This window comes from Pinus tabuliformis, chromosome 2_2 (assembly GCF_031772625.1).
Source record: "Pinus tabuliformis cultivar Carrire ecotype Pingquan chromosome 2_2, CPIR1, whole genome shotgun sequence".
Taxonomy (NCBI): domain Eukaryota; kingdom Viridiplantae; phylum Streptophyta; class Pinopsida; order Pinales; family Pinaceae; genus Pinus; species Pinus tabuliformis.
The window spans coordinates 739,218,688-739,242,076 of NC_142300.1; the positions used below are offsets into that span (position 1 = coordinate 739,218,688).

Genomic DNA, 23,389 nt, shown 5'->3' on the forward strand with positions numbered 1-23,389 from the left:
AGGTACCAAGGGTACTTAGTTTCCATGAGTACCATTGTACAATCTAAACCTTGTACATTCGAAGAATTTGTAAAGAAACAGGTTTGGAAAGATGCCATGAACAAGGAATATGAGTCAATAATGAAGAATGGTGTCTGGGATGTGGTTCCTAGACCCAAGGATAAGTTTGTGGTCACATCGAAATGGCTCTACAATATCAAACATGGAGTTGATGGGAGTGCTGAGAAATTCAAGGTCAGATTTGTAGCTCGAGGCTTCTGTCAAAAGGAAGGAGTAGACTATGATGAGATATTCGCGCCAGTTGCCTGATATATGACCATTCATTCGATCATAGCCCTTGTTGTCTTGCAAGGATGGAACCTTCACCAGATGGATGTCAAAACTGCCTTCTTGCATGGTTCGCTTAAAGAGGAAGTGTATATGGAACAACCCGAGGGGTTCGAGGTTCAAGATCGTGAGACACATGTTTGCAGGTTGACGAAAGCCCTCTCGGTTGAAGCAAGCCCCTAGGGCTTGGTATGAGAGGATCGATAACTATCTTATGAAGCTGGGATTTACAAGAAGCGATGTTGACCCGAACCTATACTTCAAGGTTGAAAAGGACAAACCTCTCATTCTGGTCCTTTATGTGGATGATCTCTTTCTGACAGGTGATGACCCTCTCATTCATCAATGCAAGAGGGAGTTGGCTTCTGAGTTCGAGATGAAGGACCTAGGACTGATGCATTATTTCCTAGGGTTGGAGGTCTGGCAAAAGCCAGGTGAGATTTTCCTTTCTCAAGGAAAATATATTGTGAAGCTACTTGAGAGATGTGGGATGGTGGATTGCAAGTCCGTGACTACTCCGATGGAACTCAACTTTAAGAAGCTATGTGGAAGTGTTGTTGGGCCCAGATTGGCAAACCCTACCGAGTATCATCAACTTGTGGGGGCACTAATGTTCTTGGTCAACTCCCGTCCTGACATATGCTTCGCTGTGAACACGTTGAGTCAATACATGGTTGAGCCTCATCACATTCATTAGATTGCTACCAAGAATCTTTTGAGATATCTCTGGGGCACAATCCATTATGGACAGAGATACACTATCGGGGATTTGAGACTACATGGATATACAGATGATGATTGGGCTAGCAGTGTGGTGGATCGTTAAAGCACGTCTGGATGTTGCTTCTCTTTGGGATCTGCCTTTATATCTTGGATGAGAAGGAAGTAGAAATCGGTTGCACTAAGTACCGCCAAGGCCGAATACATTGTTGTAAGTATGGCCTGTTGTGAAGTTGTTTGGTTGAGGAAGCTCTTTAGTGAGCTAATTGAGCACGTGTTAGATACCACCGTGATCTTTTGCGACAACCAAAATGCGATTTGTCTATCAGAGAATCCCGTGTTCCACGACCGCTCCAAGCACATTGATATCAGGTACCACTTTATCTGGGATATGGTACAACGGGGAGCAATTAGGCTCCAACACATCAGGACAGATGAGTAGGTTGCAGACATTTTCACAAAGCCTCTAGAGAAGATCAAATTCTTAAGCTTCCGAGAGAGACCTGGAGTCGTGGAACGACCCTCTTATGAGGGTCCTGTATGAGTTGGACACAGAGCTTTGGGAGCTCCTGGGGGCGTGGGGTGCTTCTTGGAGCTAGATATGACCAACCATAGGGAGAGTGGTTCACCTTCCCGTAGTGGTGCGTTGGATATAGGGTGAGTGGTTCACCTTCCCCTATGATACCCCATTATGGTTGACATGTGTGTAGGGTGAGTGGTTCACCTTCCCCTATGATTGACATATGCATAGGATGAGTGGTTCACCTTCTCCTATGGCATATGAGCAAGATGAGTGGTTCACCTTCTCCTGCTGATGCCCCGACACACATCCTACCCATAGAGTCCGGGACTCGAGGGAAGTACCTCTCATCTAGCCAGTGAGTTGAGAAAAGCTAGTTAGGGACCATAGCCCTATCGATGGACACATCGTGTACTGTCATACTTCCTCTGACTAGGATGCTCGGTGTTCAACAACTTGATCTGCGATCATGAATTGGAATCGACTATCATTCACTGTGACAATCAGAGTTGCATCAAGCTCTATGTGAATCTAGCGTTTCAAGACAAGTCAAAGCACATTCAGACAAGTCGAAGCACATTTAGTTTAATTTAATTATTTAACTTGTTGACCACCTTTTTGGAAAAGGTAGTAAAGGGGTAAACGACAGTTTAAGTCATAGTTGTTGATCTCAAGGGGTGAGATGAAATCTCAGCCACAAATCTCTTTGGAGAGTACGGTGAAACGCTTTATGAAGGGAGTTCAAGCTATTGAGGGGATCATTCAATTGCACGCTTAGTAACGTGTTGACAGTTAGAGCAAGTCGAGACACTAGGGCAGCGTACAGGGCAAGAACATATCAGCGAGCAGGTCAAGCAAAGGGAGTTATATAACCACAAGTTTCCTAGGTTGTACAAGCCTAAACTTTTTGGCTTAAAGGCCAATTTGTTGGGTCATACGACTAGGTTGTACAGTGCTATGTAGGGGTCGATTTCACTTAGATTTGCTCAGATAAATTGTTGTAGCAATTTTCTATTGTAAATATCTATTGTAAATTCAATTTTTGAAGCTGAATCAAAGCACATAGTTTGTTGGTTTTGTTAGAAAATTAGAAATGTAGAAAGATTTTCTTTATATTGATAATTCCTTGTGATATTCTTATGTTTTCTTATGTTCTTCTTTTATATTTAGTTGATCAAACAATTACCAAAACAATAACACAAAGATCACAAACACCAGATGTAGGCGGACAACTACGGGAAAACCCAGTCAACAACTCTTCCTTAATAACTTCATGAGATGATCCAAGACTCCTTGAACTAGACTCAAACTACCACAACTCGCACTCCTTTCCAGTTCTCCTTCTAGCCCTCTCCATCGCACTTCCTAGCTTCCAGCTTCAAATATTGAACTATGTGTGTGAGAGTCAATTGCTCCAAATGAATTCAAACTGCCTTGAATATATAGCCTTCCAATGACGTCGAATTACCCTTTTTGAGACCGACTTGATCTTATTGAGGCTAACTTGGTGTGGAGGAGACTAAATTCATTTTTGACTCAAAAAATATTCTTTTTACATGATTCGAAAGCCCAAGAAGGGTCTCTTTTAATGTACAATGACTCTAATGACTCAGAATAAATCCTAGAAGTCCTCAATGGGGACTTTTACCTAAAATAAGATGACCCAAGCATGAAACCCATGCTTTAATAAGTCATAATAATAATAATAATAATAATAATATTTTCTTCATTCTTTTGATAAGTACATTTCATTGTGTCTCAAATACTTTTACGAAGACCGAACCTAGTTACATATTTCAACATCCCCACACTGGGGTTTCCTAGGTAAATTTGTGTCATTCTTTTATGTGTGTTTGGCTTTGTGAGTTTTGCTTCTCTTGTTTATGCTAGTTAAGAGCCCAGATTATTTCTTGTTACAAATCAGTTTAGAAAGCATTTTTCATTTATGTTCTATGAATATTTGTTGAAAATCAAATTTATAGCTAGGTTTTCAAGAATTTACAAATGTTACATCCCGTTTCGACCCATGACTCTTTAAAATCCTTCAAGTATTAATCTATATGGACAAAACTTCTTTACAAAAGAGATCCCCTCAAGTCATGCATACGAGTTCTTTTTAAGCTCTTTCTAGCGGCAATAATGGAATCCCACATGGGTTGGTAATAGGGTGAGTAGGAAGCATTGATTAGGAAGCTTCTTTGTATTGCTTCTTCGAATTGTTATCTAAGGTGGGTAAAGTTTGACTTGGTTGAGAAGCATTGGCAATGGCAAAGTTGGGGGAAGTTGTAAAATAACTTTGAATGCTCCTCTCTGGTTTGAATTTCATGAGGGGGGAGGAACATTACAAAAGGCATCCCTGACATTGTTAAAAGGGATAGATGAAGAGCCTTCAAATTCAACAATACGGTTTGCTAGATATCTAGAAGTCCTCATCATGGCAAAGTAGCCTCTTCCTTCCTATTTTAGCATTTCTCTTGTTTTGCCTAACCTTGTCTTCAACAACTCTCTCAAACTGATATTCAATTCCAATATGAAGTATCCAATCTCCTATAATGCTGCCTTGGATGGAGCAACTTGGCCTCTTATACCAGCCAAGTATTGTTTCAACCTATGAACCTCACCACCTCGTCCCCCACCCTTTTATATGTTTCTTGCAATATTTGCAATACATCCCCTCATCAACAAGATCGACATGGATCCATGCAAAGTTTTTGACTCTTGGTATCATCATAAAATTTAAATAGAGAAAAATCTGCAACTCCAGATATGCAAAGCCTATCTTAATAAAATCAACTATTCCATATGAAATTGTCCTAGCAGAAGCCGGGGCTTTCCCCGTTGAAGCATCAGCTCTGTTTTGGTTGCTATCTAAAAAGATTAGATAACATGGAGACCTGTCACTAGCCAAAAATGGCAGCTGGAGAGAAATTAGATAGAAGAAAGAGCATGTGGATGAAACAAAACATCAAATGGATGAATAAGTGGGGTATTAGCATAAGTGAATGTCCAAATAACAAAGAAGAAATAAAAAAGTATGTGCAAGGAAAATTCAAAGAAAACATGTGGAAAGGGCCGCTTGGGAGGAAAAAGGAATACTATATCAAGCATTTCAATCCTACATATGACCATACACAAAAGTCCTACATAGGAATGGAAATAAAATGGAAAGCAAAAATGTTAATCGCTCAGATAAGAACTAGTTCGCATCAACTTAGATGTGAAACCAGAAGATGGATGATACCCAAAGAGGAGTGGGTAGATAAAAGGTGTAGTTATTGCACTCAAGAAGTGGTAGAGACAGAATGGCATTACATCATGGAATGTTCAACTTACAAGGATATCCAGATCAATTATATTGAGACACTAAAAGTGAACAACTTGAGTAATTTGTTTGAATGAAGATAATAAGAACTGCAAACTTCCTGGTCAAGATACACAATAGAAGATCCAAGATGCAGAAAGAAAAGGAAATTTAGGCGCAATGTTTAGCTGGACGTGATTAAAACACTTCATTCGTTTATTCATAATATGCAACATTCAAACTTCAAACTAGTAGAAGGTTGAAGCAACAAACCTTGTAAGACAGATTTCAGATCTGCAAGGGGAAAAACGAAGGCAAATATAACTGTTAACAGACATCTGAATGACATCAATGGGCAGTTGGCATGATAATCCAGTACACAACTACTCCAAGCTTGAAGATGACCTGTTCTCTCCTCATCTAGATGCCAAAGCTGTTGCAAACAGTCCAAGAGGGTTGCCAAACAAACTCCAAGCTCACTCTAAATCACATGCTCCAAAACTCCAAATGCTCGATGAAAGAGGAGTAGGATTTTGGGTTTAGGTAGAATTCTAAAATTTAAATATACATGAAGAAAAGAAAATTAACTTTTCTTTTCAAAACTGCACTGCATTGAGGATGGGGACCAACTCGGTCCTAGTTCAAGTTGGTTGGATTTAAAAACACTAGTCCATACTGATCTGGAGTCAGAAGCAAGGCTGCAATTAGTGTCACATTTTGTGCCTCACAGATGAAAGCACCGTTAACAACAAGGTGATTCTCTGGGTGGAAGCGTGTTAAAAATCAACGCTTTTCAAGACTTTAATGCAACCCAGAATTTCACCTCTGAGACCTAAGCAATAATTATGAACGAAACTACAATCAAGCTACATACAAAGTATTTTGCATTTAGGCACTCCATATTTTTCTTGTAACCTATGGACTCTGCAGCTAAGTTATATAAAAAGAGACTTTTTCCATTAGACGGTTCTATATTTTGCTTGCAAATTCTGGGTTTTACAATATTTCCTCTTCTTTTTGAAGAGGCATAGCACCAATATCACTCTACAATCCTTCAACACAAGTTACAAATTAAGAGAACAGAATAGTGCATCAATTACGGCAATAAACATGCAAAATTATTATCATGTAGATTCATAGTTCAGGGTCTCAATAAAAACTGTGAATAGGAAAGAAAGGAAATCAACAGACCTGATGTTTTTCCTTCCATTTTGAGAAGAACCCTTTACGTGACAAATGGACTAAATGATCTCTCATTTCATCATTTGTTACAAGCAACATTTGAATCTCACAGCTGCATATAGCCAGTACCTGAAGCACACAATTGCCATCTTAGATACTAAGCAACTAATAATGGTTATTCTGAAAAGCGAAGAAACACGCACCAGAGGGATGTGGAGCACAAGAGTAGTGCATCCTGACCTAAGGGCTTAGAGATCCAATCCATACATATAAACATCTCATGACCATTTCTTATAGTTCATCTTTTAAGGAGGACAACCTTGGCTTGATTTAGCTACTAGATATTTTGTCCTTGTCGATTAGAATCTAGATGAAAATTTGATTGATGGCAGATAGAATTGAGCAGTTCCTGTTAGCAAAACATGAATTTGACAGTAGTTTAACATTTCTCTTTTTAAGCAGCACAAGTTCATTCAAAGTTCAAACTGTAATCTTTAAATGTTAAGAGTCATTATTTGTAAGAAACCTGTTAATATGAATTCTAAGAAATTTTGTTTTTATTCAAGCTCTTTTAAGCATCATATTTGTTTTCATACTTCCATTTTTCTCTAGAATTTAGATGCTCTCGCACGCACTAGATGTCCCTTTATGTGTGTTGTCTTCATTGGAATGCCATGTTCTCTAAACCTAAGTTGCACAAAATGTGGAAACATGTACAAGTTTTGAAGAAAAAAGGCTTGGAAACATGACCCGCCCTCTCCCCCTCCCCCCTATAAAAAATACGAACTATATAGATGTACATTTTTTCTAAATAGCACATTATCTTGCAAGAAAAAGATAATGATATACATAAATGACATTTCATAGTGAAACCCATGTCTATATTAACTTTCATAGATGATTACATGTTGCAAAATCCCATAGTTTTGTGGTGTTGACTAATGCCAGTCACATACCCTCATGTATAATAGAATCCAGTGGAAACACTACAATCTGCCCAACCATAAAATCCTGAAAATTGTTAAGTTTACTGAAGTTCAAATAGAATATGAAATTTTACTTTCTCCATATGAAGTCCGATGAGGTTGTAACCACTATTAAACACCATGAATCAATCAATGTTAATGTTAAAATTTTAAATAAAAGGATAGAAAAGGTCAAATAAAAGAGAATGTTAGCCCCTCAGGGGCAACTCAATTGGTGATTGCCATGAAAATAAGTTTTAGGGCTAGTATGGTTCACCTAGGGGTTACACTGGAGCGCTTGGAATCGACCTCGTGTCACACGAGTGCGAGACTATCCCAATTGTAGATTCCTCTAGTAAAAAAATAAATATATAAAAGAGAATGTTGAGAATGTAAGATAATGGTGAATGGATAGAAAAGGTAAGATAATGGTGAATGGATAGAAAAGGTAAGATAAAGGAGAATGTCTAAGAATTTAATATTACCAGGAATTACCAACATGACAAATTCCTCATAGCTCAATCCCCTATCTTTGTTTTGCCTTAAGGGTCATTACCACAAACAAGGCAATATTTTCCTATGGGTCCCATACCCCTCGTGGACACTTAGGTGGTCTCAAAAAGTTTGCTAGAAATCGTCAAAATGAGCTTGGAAAATCTTTTGAAATGTCACTAGAATCATTGAAACACATTGGAAATGTTACCACACATATCATACAATGTTCCAACTTCCCAACAATCCCTTAAGTTTGAACTTTGTTTTGCCTTCAAGGGTCATTGGACCAGATAGGGTAATATTTTCCTATGGGTCCAACACCCTTCACAGACACTTAGGTGGGCCCAAAAACTTTTCAGAAGCACTGAGACAAGCTCAAAAAATCACCCAAAACATCACTCAAAGTCGCTAAAATGCCTTGGAAACATTATAACTTGTCAATCATATCATATGGTGTAATTTGGAAATGTCGTACAATAGCCAATGACATTTTCAAGGCATTTGAGCGATTTTGGGCACTTTTTTAATCTCGTCTCAGTGATTCTAGTAAAATTCCTAGGTGCACCTCGAAATACCTTACAATAATACCAACAATGTTTACAAGGTGTTTCAGGCATTTCCAGTGATGTTTTGACTACTTTTTTGAACTCATTTCAATGATTTCTGATGATGTTTTCAGACCCATCTAAGTACCCACAAGGGGCATGGGACTTACAGGAAAATATCACCTTATATATGTCACTAACCCTTTAAGGCAAAACAAAGATAGCAGATTGAGCTATAACAAGTTCGCCACCTTCATAATTACGGTAAGGTCAATAGCATTTCCAAGGTATTTCATACTCATTTCAACCTTCCCAAACATTTTGGGTGTTGGGAAATAAGCAAACTAGGTGTTTCTTCAACTTAGCTCTAAACTAGCCTAACATGCAATATGTGTTGAAAACCACTACAAAACACTTTGGTTTTGTAATGAGATTAGATTCATATTTCAAATTAAGAAGGTGATTGAATAGAAATTTATTTAAAAATTTATTATCCAATCCAAGTCCCTACTGAACTTAGTAACTCCTGGAAGCCTATGTACAATATGTAAAAGCTAAGATGACCCCAAAAATGAGAACAACAAGAGCAATAACCACCAAGATCAACCCTTTGAAAGTTGCATTTCCTAGTTTTTTGAGATGGAGACTTTTGCTTGCAATAATGTTTTGACTAAAGACAATACTTAAATCACCAGAAACCCAAATTGAACTCATCATACAAAACCCTTGTTTTGAGCTGCAATTTGTGTAGTAGATTTAGATTTGGTGTAATACAAGGAAAAAATGGATTAGAACAAATGATCATATTGTCCAATCATCAATATCAATAGTCGAGACTAAATATACATGTCTGGGATATCCCCAAAATCCTCCCAAAACATCTCCAACATCTACCCATAACATCCCTGAAATTTGTTTAGAACATCCCTAAATCTACCTAGAATAGTCCCTAAATCCCCAATGAAGTCTCTGGCAAATTGGGGACGTTTCTTGGGCTTTCAAAAGTCCCCAAAAATGATGGAATGACGATTACAGGGTTTCCCTTGCTTTTTGGGGGGAGTAAGGTAGGGGAGAGGAAAAAGAGGAGTAGGTCCCTGTGCAACACACAAACACACACATATTGCTAGTTTATGTATTTTTTAGTGTTAATTTGGCAGCTCAAGGACAAATTCCCTCCTTTGGACAACCTTCCTCATCCGGAGAAGACCCTCTTTGCCCTTAGAAGAATTTAATTTGGTCAAGGAAAAACATATTTTAATGTGAAAACCCATGTGCACAAAAGTTCAGGTCGGCTTCAAAGACAAACTGGGTCTCCTAAAACCCATATAAATACACCTCAAGGCACATCACTTTGGAGCATCCTCAACACATTCATTTCTTCTCTTCTATGGTTCGTACAGCTCTGAAAATCGCAGGTTCATCTCACACGTGCGAGGAGGAGGAGGTCTCTTTCTTTTGGCTGAAGTTTGACTTCTGTTTGGGACAGTTTGACCAGCTCGTTGACCAACTTTGACTTGTCATTTTGACATGTTTTGACCTGTTTTGGATCTATTTTTGGAGGCCACGTTCTTTGGCACAAAGATCAAGGTTTTCTGCATAGTTTGACTTATGCTAACCACAAACATTGACCATAGGGAATCTGAAGTTTGACCATGGACTTTCTCTCTCCTTTGACCGACTATTTGCTCATTGTTTTTATGGGTTTGACCAATCTTTGAAGGTGGAGTTTGATGCTACCTTGACCGAGTTGTTTGGAGGAGTTTGATCATTGACTTGTGGATTGGTTAGGCCATATTTGACCACTGTTGACTGTGGCAGAATTCCAGACTTTGACTTGTTGACCAAATTTGACTTTGATGCTCATCTATTGGATATTAGTTGGTTGATCTCTTAGATAGTCAACGAATTGACTTTGACTCCTTTTGTTGATGAATTGAATCATTGTCTATCTACTGAACATTTGATGACAATCTAATAAGAAGAAAAAATTGAAAGGGTTTTTCCCTTGTCTTTGACCAAATCTTGTGTCTATTGTCATTGCTCTTGATTGTCTTATATTGTACATTGCATTTATTATTCTATCTAAAAATGTTATTTATCGTTGGAAGATTAAATTTGATTGCTACTTGAAGAAAAGATTGGGCTAAGTGATTGTAATAGCATAGAACAGTGGAAAATTAACATGGTATCAGAGCTAAGGTGAAGACAAGCCCAAGGAATCAAGAGACAAGAGCAATCATATTTGGAAGAAGCTAAAGGAGCCTATTTGACTTGGTCAAGATGTCTACCTCTTACTTCAAAGATATAGAGAAATTGGGTGACTCATCAAACTTTGTTGCTTGGAAGATCAGGTTGGAAGTCATTCTAGATGACAATGATGTTTTGGAATATGTGGAAGGAAAAGTACCTGAGCCACCGGAAAATGCTCCTGCTACTACCAAGTCAAAATATAAGAAAGGTGAGCTCAAAGCCAAGAAAATTCTTATTGATTCATTGAAAGATCATTTGCTTACTTACGTTGGAAAATTGAAGAAATCCAAAGACATCTATGATAAGTTGGTTGGGATGTGTTGACCCTGCCACCTACACCTACCTACAAGTCAGTGAGAAAAGCCTTCAACCCCACAAGATGTGGTTGGTGGCAGGGGACTCAGACAAAGGGTTGTCAAACTACTCCTGACTCTCTTCATTTGAGCTATCTCCTAGGTTAGCTAAGGGGGCTGGTCCCTAATAAAATGTTAAGTTAAAAAGATGTGAGTTTCTAGGAGAATTGTTAGAGTTAAACAAATTATTTCACTAAGATTTATAAGCAAAAACTAATATGAGAAATAACCATCATAAGATAAGCATGAAATATATAAAAAACCAGTGTCTTCAAAAGTATTTGCTCTTTAAGAAATGAAAATGTATTTTGCTTAAAATGAAGTGAAATGCTTTCAAATGGAAAGCCAAAATAACCCTGAAAATGAAACACTAAATTGTTAGCACAAGATATTATAAATGCTTTTAAGATGAATAAGTCTACAAAACAAAGAATAGAAACTATCTTGCTCTAAAAGATACAATTAGAAATCTACTTGTGAGAAATGAGATGATAAAAAGAACTCAAACGTTAGACCAAGATGCAATTAAGTTTGCAACCCAAAATAATAGTACATGAAAGTGAAATCAACCATTTATGAAAATATGCAATTAAACCAAAATATGAGCCAATTTCCAAGTACAAGAAAATTAAACTTGTTGCAAAATTAAAAGAGATTACAATGTTTGCATCCAAAGTGTCCCTTAAAATAAGGTTTGCATGTGAGACTTTAAACCATCGAGATAGCAAGAAATTTAAGAACTTTGCAAACAAAACAAATGTGATGGAATGAGTTCTTGGTTTATTTTATTAATTAGTGTTAAGGCAAAGTTACAATTGAACTCTAGTCCTTAGACCTCATCCTCGCTCAAATAATTGGATCTCACAATGAGGAGTCAATAGAGGTAGAGGGTCCCTAAAGTCTATTCAACCAACTTAAGTTGGAGGTAAGTTTTAGTGATGCTTGGGGCATGTAAATAAATTAACCTGTCAGGCCAGGGTAACTCCTCATTTGAACGAGAGAAAACACTGATTGATTATTTATTCATTAGCTAGCACTTTATTTATACAAATACAAAACGGATCAGTTCATCTTCTAGATGACTGTCCGGCTTCACCTCATCCGTTTCGGATTAGGTGTCAACATTCCCCCCCTTAATCTGAAGGGATGTTGGTGAGTCCAAGCATCATTCTGAATCTTTCAGGCTTTTCTCTTCCAAGCGCTTTGGTGAAGATGTCTGCAATTTGCTCGTTTGTGGAACAATGACGGAGATGGATTGTTTTGGCCTCAACATGATGTCGGATCAGATGATATTTAGTATTGATGTGCTTAGTACGATCATGGAACTTTGGGTTCTTGGCCAACTTTATTGCAGATGTGTTATCAATCATGAGTGGAGTTGATTGTATTTGTTTTACCTGCAAATCTTCAAGAATTTTCCTGAGCCACACAATTTCTTTCGTTGCTTCAGCTGCTGCCACATATTCTGCTTCTATTGTGGAATCTGCTGGTACTGATTGTTTGCGTGATCTCCAGGAGACAGCTCCCGATCCAAGACTCATAGCATATCCTGAAGTAGATACCCCAGTTTCTTTGTCTCCATCGAAGTCTGAATCAGAGTATCCAATCAAGTTGAAGTCGTCCACCTGTGTATACTTGATTCCAAGGTCTTGAGTTCCCTTCAAGTACCTTAGAAATCTTTTTGCAGCAGACCAATGTCCCTCACAAGGCCTTTGCATAAACCTGGAGAGGATTCCAATAGCAAATGAAATGTCTGGTCTGGTAGTAGTGAGGTAGATGAGACTTCCTACAAGTTGTCTATATTTTGTTGCATCCTCAAATTCCTTTCCTTCAGTAGATGTGAGCTTCAAGTTTTGTTCCATTGGAGTAGAAAGGGGATTGCACTCTGTCATGCCAAATCTGTATAACAAATCTCCAATGTATTTCTTTTGAGAAAGAAATATGGACTTTGGATGTTGGGTTACTTCAATGCCAAGATAGTAATGAACATAGCCCAAATCAGTCATTTCAAAAAAATTTCCTAATTCTTTCTTTATGGATGCAATATAGCTTTCATTGTTCCCTGTCATTAAAAGATCATCTACATATACCACAAGATATACAACTGTTTTGCCAACTTTCTTGACAAATAAAGTTGCATCATCAAGATCAAAATGATTGAAGTTGAGTTTCAGAAGATGCTCAGTTAGTTTTTCATACCAGGCTCGTGGTGCTTGTTTGAGGCCATACAAGGACTTCACAAGTTTGCATACTTTGTGTTCATGTCCTTTCACAGCAAATCCTTCAGGCTGGGACATAAAAACATTCTCTTTTAGATCTCCATTCAAGAATGCAGTTTTTACATCCATTTGATGGACTTTCCAACCGTTCTGAGCAGCTAGTGCAAAGAGTGTCCAGATGGTGGCCCATTTTGCTGTGGGAGCAAAAGTTTCCTCATAATCGACCCCTTCCTTCTGTGCAAAACCTTTTGCCACAAGCCTAGCTTTGTGCTTGTCAAGTGAGCCATCAGCTTTGTACTTGTTCTTGTAGACCCACTTGCAACCAATTGGTTTGGTTCCAAATGGAGGATCAACCAGCTTCCAAGTGCCATTCTTTATGAGGGCATCATACTCCTTCTGCATCGCTTCTTTCCATTCATCATGAGAAGCAGCTTCTTTGAAGGAAGTTGGTTCAAAATCTGTAGACAAGTTCAATTCACAATCATAAGTAACATCCATATCAACAGGTGAATTAGAGTTATCTACATCACCTCCATCTTGTCGGTTTGAATTTCGGGTTCCTGTTTTTCCAATTTCATCAGGATGAACACTTTCAAGTGTCTTTGTCAGCCACTTTGGGGGACCTTTCTGAGATGGTCCAGGCTGCTCTGTTGATTGAGTTGGGTCTGAATCAAGATTGAGTCTCCCAATTCTATCAATTACATCACTTAAAGCATCATCCGTTGTTGGAGTGTCATGTAGGGGAGATTGTTCTTCAAAAGGAGATTTCACATGTTGATCTAGTATAGGAATCCCCCCTTCAAGATGTGGAATCTGATTATCAAACTCTTGGAATGATTTTGGTTTTGTGAATCTATCCAAGCGATCAAGTTGCCGCTCAACAACACTGTCAGATTTGGATGATTCAAGAAAAATGACATCTCTAGATAAAACAAACTTTTTATTTACTTCATCATAAAGGCGGTATGCTTTAGATGTGTTTGAATACCCCAGGAAGATACACTTACGACTTCTAGCACCAAGTTTGTTTCTATGTACCTTTGGTATTAAAGCATAACATGGTGGAACCAAATATCCTGAGATGTTTTACCGAAGGAACATGTCCATACCACAATTCATAAGGAGTCTTGTTTCTTATAGCACTAGATGGACATCTATTCTTTATATATGCAGCACATAGAACAGCATCAGCCCAAAACATTGTCTTTACATTTTTGAAGAAAAGCATGGATCGTACCATATTCAAAATTGTTCTGTTCATTCTTTCAGCTACACCATTCTGTTGAGGATTATAAGGCACAGTTGTTTGATGTTTAATCCCATGTTGGCGAAGATAGTGTTCAAATTCATTTGATGTATATTCTTTTCCATTATCAGTGCGAATAGACCCAATATGAGATTGTGCATCATTTTCAATCCACTTATGAAAATTCTTGAATGTTTGAAAAGCATCAGATTTGTTCTTCAATAAGTAAACCCAACACATTCTGGTGTAATCATCAATAAATGTCATGATATATTTATTTCCATTTGCAGAAGAAACAGGCATTGGACCACATAAATCTGAATGAATAAGTTCAAGCTTCCTATGTGCTCTTGAATGTGAATCATGAAAAGACTGTTTGCTGTGCTTTCCTAGAATGCAAGCATCACATTGTTTATGTTTTCTAGGAATTGTAGGCAAACCAGCAACACCATTTTTCTTCAACAAGCGGAGACTATCATAGTTTAAATGTCCAAATCTAGCATGCCATAATAGACTTGATGGAAGTGCATCTTCTTCATGATGAGAAATATATGAGAAATGTTGTGCATGAGCAGAGGTTCCTTGCAGTTTAAGGAGTCTTTCTTCTTCTATACCCCTCATGACAAGTGAGTGGTCAGATGCCTTTCTTACCTCAAGCTTGCCATCAAACATGTGAATGGAGTGACCTTGCTGGCGGCGGATGTGGACCAGGGACAGCAAGTTTCTCTTCAGCTGTGGGAGATATAGAACATGATCCAGAAGAAAGTCTGGAAGACCAGGCAGTTTAAGCCTGATTGTGCCAAGCCCTGATGGCTTGATTTTTGACTGATCTGCAAAGTATACTGCTCCATCAACATTGTCAGTGAAATCTTCAAAGAAATCTTTCCTATGAGTCATATGACAGGTTGCTCCTGAATCAAGCAACCAGTCATTTTTCGAAGAAGTAAGTGAAGCATTAAACAAATCTTCATTTACTCCAATGTTACATTGTGCCTCAATATAGTGAGCGGATTCAGGTGCTTTACCTTTGTCTGTGTCATCAGTTTTACCTTTCTGCTGATTTCTTCTCTGCTCAACTTTGTCCCATGGTAGCTTGCATGTAGAAGCATCATGTGATCCATTTCGTTTGCAGCGAATGCAATGCAGATCTGCCTTTTCTGCTTGAGGATGTCTGCCCCCCCTGCCTCTGAAGTATCTTCCTCTTCCTCTTCGTCCACCTCTTCCTCTTGTAGAATCTTGAGCAGGCTGCTTTTCTTTATGAGCAAGGCAAACAGTCTCTTCAGAAGATTCAGGGACTGTTTTCTTTCCAAAGGCTTTCTCTCTTTCAGCAAACTTTTTCACAAGAGTGTCAAAGGTTATATCTTTAAGATTTCCATTTGCTTGTAAAGACTCAAGATAGTTAGAGTAGGTAGGATAGAGTGCTTTGAGAAAGGCAATAAGAGAGATATCCAGCTCAACCTTAGTGGATTTAATATCATGCACTATAGACTTTATTTCAGAAGCAAGAGTAAGAGGATCATTATTTTTCAGTTCAAGGGTGAAGAGTTTAATCATGAGTTGAACAACTTCAAGTGCAGAATGTGTATCATAGAGTTCTTTCAGCTTTTGTAAAGCTTCAAAGGCAGTGGAATAGGATGAAATATGACAACTTACTTCCTCATTTACAGATGCTGCGATCAATGCAAAGGCTTTGTTGTTCTTGTTTTCCCAAATGGCGAGTTCTTTGTCTGATGTGGGCTACACAGGGTCTCTGTCTTCTTCTCCAACACACACTCCTTTCCACAGTTCATTGTAGATAAGGGTGTGTTTTACCATCCGGGACCATTCAGAATAGTTCTCCTTGCCAGTGAGAACTATTCCGACCATAGAAATGATTGAATGCATTCTGTAAAAAAAAATCTCTGCCAGAAACACTTCTGTTGATAGAAAACTTCTGCTGGGGAAAAAAAAAAAATTCTTATATGATAGCCTTATGCATTTTATTTTCTTCTAACATTCCATAGCATATATATATATATCACTGCTCACATATATATCATTGTTCAAAAAACAAAGGGCGCTCAAATACTGCTCACATATATCACTGTTCACTGCTCACATATATCACTGTTCAAAGGGCGCTCAAATACATATAACTGCTCACATATATATCATATATATATCACATGAAAACGCTGTCTCAGTCAAAGTATATACCCACAGCTCTTTTTAAAAAACGCATTCTCAGTCAAAGTATATACCCACAGCTCTTTTAAAAAAACGCAGTCTCAGTTAAAGTATATACCCACAGCTCTTTTTTTTTTAAAAACGCAGTCTCAGTTAAAGTATATACCCACTCTGAAATGGTTCCTCCAGTACTCGGCCTTGTCTTTGCCTGTTGACAAATGCTGGAATGAAATCTGCAATCTGAAGAGTATAATGCTCATTTCATACCATCCAAATCATAAAAACCTGTCATCAACTGTTATAGTGCCATTCTATCATGCGTTATTGAAACATTTGATTGAATTGATTGACTGTAATGCATGCACAATTATAACTCAAAATCTGAAGTTCCGAATCAAAGTAGTCAACAGAATTTACATCCGGAGTAAATAACAAATAGTTATTCTAAATCCAAGACGATGTAACAATAATGAATATCCAGTGAGTATGGTGACCATCCAACGCAGTCTCGAGAACAGTCTTTAAAAAACGCAGCGATACCATTTAGAACAGTCTTTAAAAAAAAAAACGCAGGAGTCTTCAGCAACAAATTTCTGAGTGTTTTATCTTAGCGGATGAAGGACTCCGCACCATTAAAAAACGCAGTCCACTTGAACAATAGCCCAAACATTTTACAGCAACATTGTTTGGTTTACAAAAACGCAGTCCATCAAATAAACAACGTAGTCCACAGCACTTTAGCATACTCATACCTCCATTAACAAAACGATACCTCAGTTTCACCAACACGCAGTAATGAGAAGAGTCTCGCAGCGTCCTTCCAGGAAGTGTCAAGCGCCTTGCAGCTGGATTCAACGTACTGGCAGCAACGTACGTATTGGCAGCAACGTAATGGCAGAGGGCGCAGAGAGCATATGCAGCGCTGGTGTGTCAGATAAACGCTCAGGCAGCGTATTCAGGCTTAGAGGCGCAAAGACAGGTATGTCAGAGGCAGCGCAGAGAGCAGAGGTGGCCAGCAGGAGTTACAGTTATTTTAAGGACTGGGACCTGAGCTCTGATACCAAGTCAGGCCAGGGTAACTCCTCATTTGAACGAGAAAAAACACTGATTGATTATTTATTCATTAGCTAGCACTTTATTTATACAAATACAAAACGGATCAGTTCATCTTCTAGATGACTGTCCGGCTTCACCTCATCCGTTTCGGATTAGGTGTCAACATAACCAAACATTGAGAATTAATTTCTACTTAAAATGTATTTGCTTGACATGAAATAAAATGTTATTTTATGGAGAAAATTTGTTCAAATACTTGATGCATGTAAAATGTGCTTAATGGTGAAACATAAGTAAACTTGGAACTATGTTCAAGCCAAATAAGATCAAGTAAAAAGTGTTTGCTTGCAAAAAAAATCTGAACTTGTTATGGATTTAAAACATGTAGTAAGTTAAAATAAAGTGCATGCAAAATGAATGTGATGCATGTTGTGTTAATTTCTCAATTAGATGATATGCATGCAAAATGAGTGTGATACATGTTGTGTTAATCTCTCAATTAGATGATATGCATGCAAAATGAAACAAAACAACAAAGTCAAACCGCCAAGCCTCTTCAAAAGGAGGAGAGATAGGGATACCAATGGGTAAAACCCACACTCCCAAAATCAAAAAAATTATTAGTTGTTACAAGAAGAAAAAGGCAATAAAATATTCTCTAAAATCCAAGGAAAGTCTTAACAAATTGGCATCAAACAATGGACCTTTCCTCGCTGAAAATTTCTGCAATTTGAGGTCCAAAAAGGCTCAACAAAATGCAGATTTTTTGAAAAAAAAAGAAGACAAGCCTCTTCTATGGCCACGGCCAAGAGAGAGAAAGAGATGGCCAAAATGAACTCGGCCTTCCTCAAGAAGAACACAGCCTTATCCAAGATGAATCTGGCCTAAATGTGGAAGTAATCAGTAGATTTGAGCCCCAAGGTCCTGCATGCAAACTTGTAAGTAATTTTCCGATGATGAATCCCGCAAATAGCTGCAAGAGAACAGGTTAAAAAAAATCTACAACAACAAATGTTAGCTCAAGATAACTACAAAGTATGTTACAAAAATAATCTACAAGAGGCTAGGCCAAAGAGTATGAGCAAGCTCTCCTCTTTGACTAGCCATGACTTAGCTCTTTGAAATAGCCAAATATTGATAAATGAAGTACAATACGTAAAAAAAATAAAAAAATTCCAAGTTTGATATTTTGATGCAAGAAATAAAAGCTTTAAGAAACTTGAAAGAATCCCTTCAAGACACAAATAAGATATCGATGAGACTTTGGAATTCAAAACATGCGGGTTCTCCTTGAATATTTTTCAAGAATGGGTTGATTCCTCTGAGAATTTCCCCACGCTTGAAAAGATTGACCAAATAATGATTCATCTATAAAACTTCATCACAAATCATTAAATTGACATGAAATTAAATAAGTGCAGTGGAAAAAATTCCTAGAAATACATCTATTATCCACTAGAAGATTTCTTTTCCTAAAGCAAATAATTAATTCTTATGCTAATATGAGATAGCTGCATACTAACATAACTTGAAACAAGCATGAAAGAAACAATGACATGAGGAAATAAATAGAAGCATAACAACATGTCAAGAATTTACCACACATGCAAGGAGAAGAACACCATCACGCTTTACTCCAAAGGTTGTTGTATTATACTGCAAGTAGTGAATACAATCCCGCAGAGTCTCTTCAAGCACAATAGCTCGTATTACGCGATACACTATGAGAGCCCATGGCTCTATTATATAGAGAGATGGGAGCAAATCCCAATGAAGAATGACCATGACAAATGGCAATGGAGACAATCCCAATGTAGAAGTGATTAAACAAGTAGCATGAGGTGACAATCCCAAAGAGGAATTCGAATTTGTTGAATGGAACTCTAATGCCAAGTGCAAAAATCGAATTTTCGTAAGTGGACATCGTTTTCTTCTTCCCTTATGTGCCAAATTCGAATTTTATGATAGAATGACAAGTGTATATGGGTGGTAACCCATGTGGGGACAATTTCTCACAAAAATCTCCACCAAATATTCTCCCAAATCCTCCCAAATGTGCATTAACTTCACAAATTCGAATTTCCAAGTAAGCAATTTTCTCCTTTAATGCCAGAAATTCGATTTTATTTGAGCACGTGTCCTTTCCTTGATTTTAGGAGTCCACATCACCTTGGGATTTCACTTTAACTCCCCCATAATTTTCCACCTCATTTCCACAACATTTAGCATGTGTGGATATTTATTTTTCTCCATTTATTTAATTTATGGCTTAATTAATTGCCAGATTTCCCACTAAACCTAGGAAAAGTGGGTTTTGAGGGTTCAAAACCAGTGTTTTTAAAACCGACCGATCTAAACCGGTAACTGGTCTAACCGGCCGGTCAGCAAGGCCACTGGGTCAAACCGGCTTAAAAACCCGGTCAACCTCTCCATTTTGCCGATTTTTGGCCCTAACCGGTCGGCTTAGGATGGAACCGGCCAGTTTGTGGTCAAACCGGTCGGTTCCGTCCTAAACCGGCCGGTTAACTGCCATAGCCGCAGAGGACCCACGCAGTGATTTCTCCAAGGTGGTTAGGGTGTTTTGGAGGGAAAATAAGGGTCGTTTCCCTCCAAAAACACCCTCTCCAAGCCTTTAAGAGGCCCTTCTCCCTCTCATTTGTCTCACACATCTCATTTGGAGTATTTGTGAGTTTGATTGGGATCTTGGAGAGGGTTAAATTTTTGCTGGAGTAGTCATCTTGGAGGCTTGGAGTTGGAGTTGGAGCTATTTTGGAGATAACTTTTAGTTGTCAGTGGAGTTGGCATCTTCAAGAGGAGGCTAAGGAAGCTATTTTGCATTTTCAGGTAAGGATTTTCACTTGAAAATTCTTTATTTGACTGTTGTCCATATATTAAATTTTTTTATGTGTTATAAATTTATAAACTTCTAAATTCTATCATCTATGCTATCAAATCTCTAGTTCTATGCTATCAAATTTTGTAGCCTACATGTGCATTTGTTTTCCTAAATTTAGCTTTGGTTTTCCATGTTTGTTAGCTGCAATTTTTTTTTAAATGGCAGATTTCTTTGCAAATTGTAATTATTTCAAGCAAACATGGCTCCAAAAGGAAAGGACAGTGCATGGGCTCATTGTGATGTAATTGGTGTAAAAATGATATGCAAATTATGCCATAAATCTATTGGAGGTGGGGGTATTCTTAGATTGAAACAACACTTAGCTGGGGTAAGACACCAAGTAAAGCCATGTGATGCACGAAATGCAGTGTTAGGTCCTATTAGGGCAGAATACATTTCCAAGCTTGAAAAGTTTCATGAGGATAAGGCTAGGGAGAAGGCCATCTAAGATGACATTGCAAGGAAGAGGGAATTATTAGAAGCCATGAAAGAGAGTGGGTATGATGATTATCAGATTGAATACTCCTCTTCTATCCCTTCCACCAATGACCCCTTTCACTATGTTCATCCTTCTTTTGGCCAACCATCAAAAGGAACAAAGAGAACAAACATCCAAAGTTATTTCTCATCTTCTGCCAACATTGCCTCTTCTAATCCCACTTCCTCCCAGCCAAGTCATCAACCCGTTTTGGATCAACATTGAAAAGAACAATGCAAAGAAACTTCTCATCAATACATTGCTAGATGGTGGTATGATTCAGATATCCCATTTAATGTTGTTCGTTCACCTTATTACCAAGCTATGTGGGACTCTGTTATAGCTGCAGGAAATGGCTTCAAAGGCCCTAGTATGCATGACTTGAGGGGAGCTCTTTTGCAAAAAGAGATATCTTCCATTGATGAGTATTTGATTGAGTTTAAAGATTCATGGCTCAAAACAGGTTGTCCCATCATGTCAGATGGATGGACCGATGGAAAGAATAGCACTATCATTAATTTCCTTATTTCTTGCCCTCAAGGAACCATGTTTTTCAGATCAGTTAATGTATCTGATAAGGTGAAGGATGCAGCCCTTCTATTTGAGCTTTTGTATGACATTATTTAGGAATTTGGGGAGCAGAATGTTGTGCAGGTCATCACCGATAATGCCTCAAACTATGTTCTTGTTGGAAAGATGCTTGAGTCCAAATATAGGACCATATTTTGGACTACATGTGTTGCACATTGCATGGACCTCATGCTTGAGGACATAGGTAAAGTGGAGTGGGTAAAAAACATTGTAGAGCATGCCAAGTGCATTACAAAATACATTTACAACCACTCATGGGTATTGAACCTAATGAGGAAAAACACTAGGGGCAAAGAGCTTGTTAGGCTTGCAATTACGAGATTTGCAACTCACTTCCTCACGTTGCAATGTCTCAATGGTCAACATAAAAACTTGCAGAAAATGTTTTCTTCTGATGAATGGACTGAATCTCGGTGGGCTCGTAGACAAGATGGAAAAGACACCAAAAAGAAAGTGTTTGACAATTATTTTTGGAAAAGGTCTGTAGAGCTTGTGAAAATTACTGAGCCCCTTATTAAGGTGCTAAGGATGGTGGATGGGGAAAAATTGGCCATGGGCTACATTTATGAGGCTATGGATCAGGCAAAGGAGCAGATACAAGCAGCTTACAAGGACAGGTTAGCTAAATATGGCCGTATATGGGAGATCATTGATAACATATGGAACAATCAACTCCATCGTCCTATACATGCAGCTGGGAATTTTTTGAACCCAAAGTATCATTATAAAGATCATCTAGGAGATCTGCAGGATGGGGAGGTCAGAGCTGGATTGATTGATTGCTTGGAGAGCATGGTCCCTACCCATGCAGACCAGTTGGAAATACATAGACAACTATTTTCAATATGGCAAGTGGTACCTTTGGCAAAAACTTGGCAAACATGGCAAGAGATGTGGATCAACCAGATAAGTAATTCCAATTTCCAATTTGGTTTTTTTTCAAGTTAAAATTGTTTATGTTCTTTACAATTCAAATTATAAACTAAGTTACTAATTAATGGCTTTTTCTTTGCAGCACATTGGTGGGAGTCATTTGGTGGCCAGTGTCCTCAATTGCAAAGGTTTGCAATTAGAGTCCTCAGTCAAACTTGCAGTACTTCAGGTTGTGAGCGCAATTGGTCTGTTTTTTAGCGCATACACACGAAGAAGAGAAACCATTTGGAACAAAAACGGTTAAATGATCTTGTTTTTGTGCAATAAAACCTTCGACTAAAGAGAAACCAAATAATGAACAAAACACTTGATCTAGATCCCATTGCGTTGGATGATATTGATCCAACATCAGAATGGGTGGAGGAGACTAAAGATCCTGTGTTTGATGTTGATTTTGATATCGACATGGCATTAGCAGGGGATGAAGCAGATTTTGTGGTGGCATCGGAACCAGGATCAGTAGCGGCATCAAGGAAAGGCAAAGAACCAATGGAAGGCACTAATCGTGCAGGTCGACAAACTCGCACTTCCATTAGGTCCATTTCTATTGTTATTAGTGGCATTGCTACTGAGGTTGCAGATCAGGTTGAGGCATCCTCAAACTCTGAACCAGATGATGTCTATGAAGCTCCTGATGATGATCCTGTGTCTAGTAGTGGTGATGAACTTGATGATTGATCATGTGTACATTGTAGACTTGTAGTAGGCCAATGGCCTCATAGCTTGCAGCATTGTTTTTGGTGTAATATCCCTTATCAGGAATATTCCTCAAACACAAGCAAACTCCAACCAGAGATGGACTGGGAGGGCATTTACCAAATGTGTCGCCTCTGAAAAGAGGACGAGATCCGGAGGCTACCTGGCCCTTTCCAGACTCTGTCTAAGAGTATAGGAGAAACACACAAGTGGTATAATAGTCGAGAATGCTCAAAAAGATACAAATAACAATGGTGCAACATATAACAATATAACCATAAGCAGATACTCAAGAAATGAAGAGAGAATGCTAAGCCATTTTATTATACTGAGTAATAGAATGAGTACGGGAGGTGATCAGGAAGATGGCACCTCGACTTGCACAAGGCAAGTGAAGAAATACACTCAAAATAGCAAAGGAATGGCCCCTCTCTGAACTGCGTCCAAGCT

The 23,389-nt window shown here is 38.3% G+C and overlaps 1 pseudogene across 1 annotated transcript in view; it reads right to left on the reverse strand.

Moving 5' to 3' along the window:
- LOC149194771 (proteinaceous RNase P 1, chloroplastic/mitochondrial-like) overlaps positions 1–23,389 on the reverse strand; it is a 168,774-nt pseudogene that overhangs the window by 74,406 nt on the left and 70,979 nt on the right. Inside the window, exon 4 of the transcript XR_016254567.1 lies at positions 6,060–6,179. The product of XR_016254567.1 is annotated as a proteinaceous RNase P 1, chloroplastic/mitochondrial-like (transcript). The remainder of the gene's footprint in view (positions 1–6,059; positions 6,180–23,389) is intronic.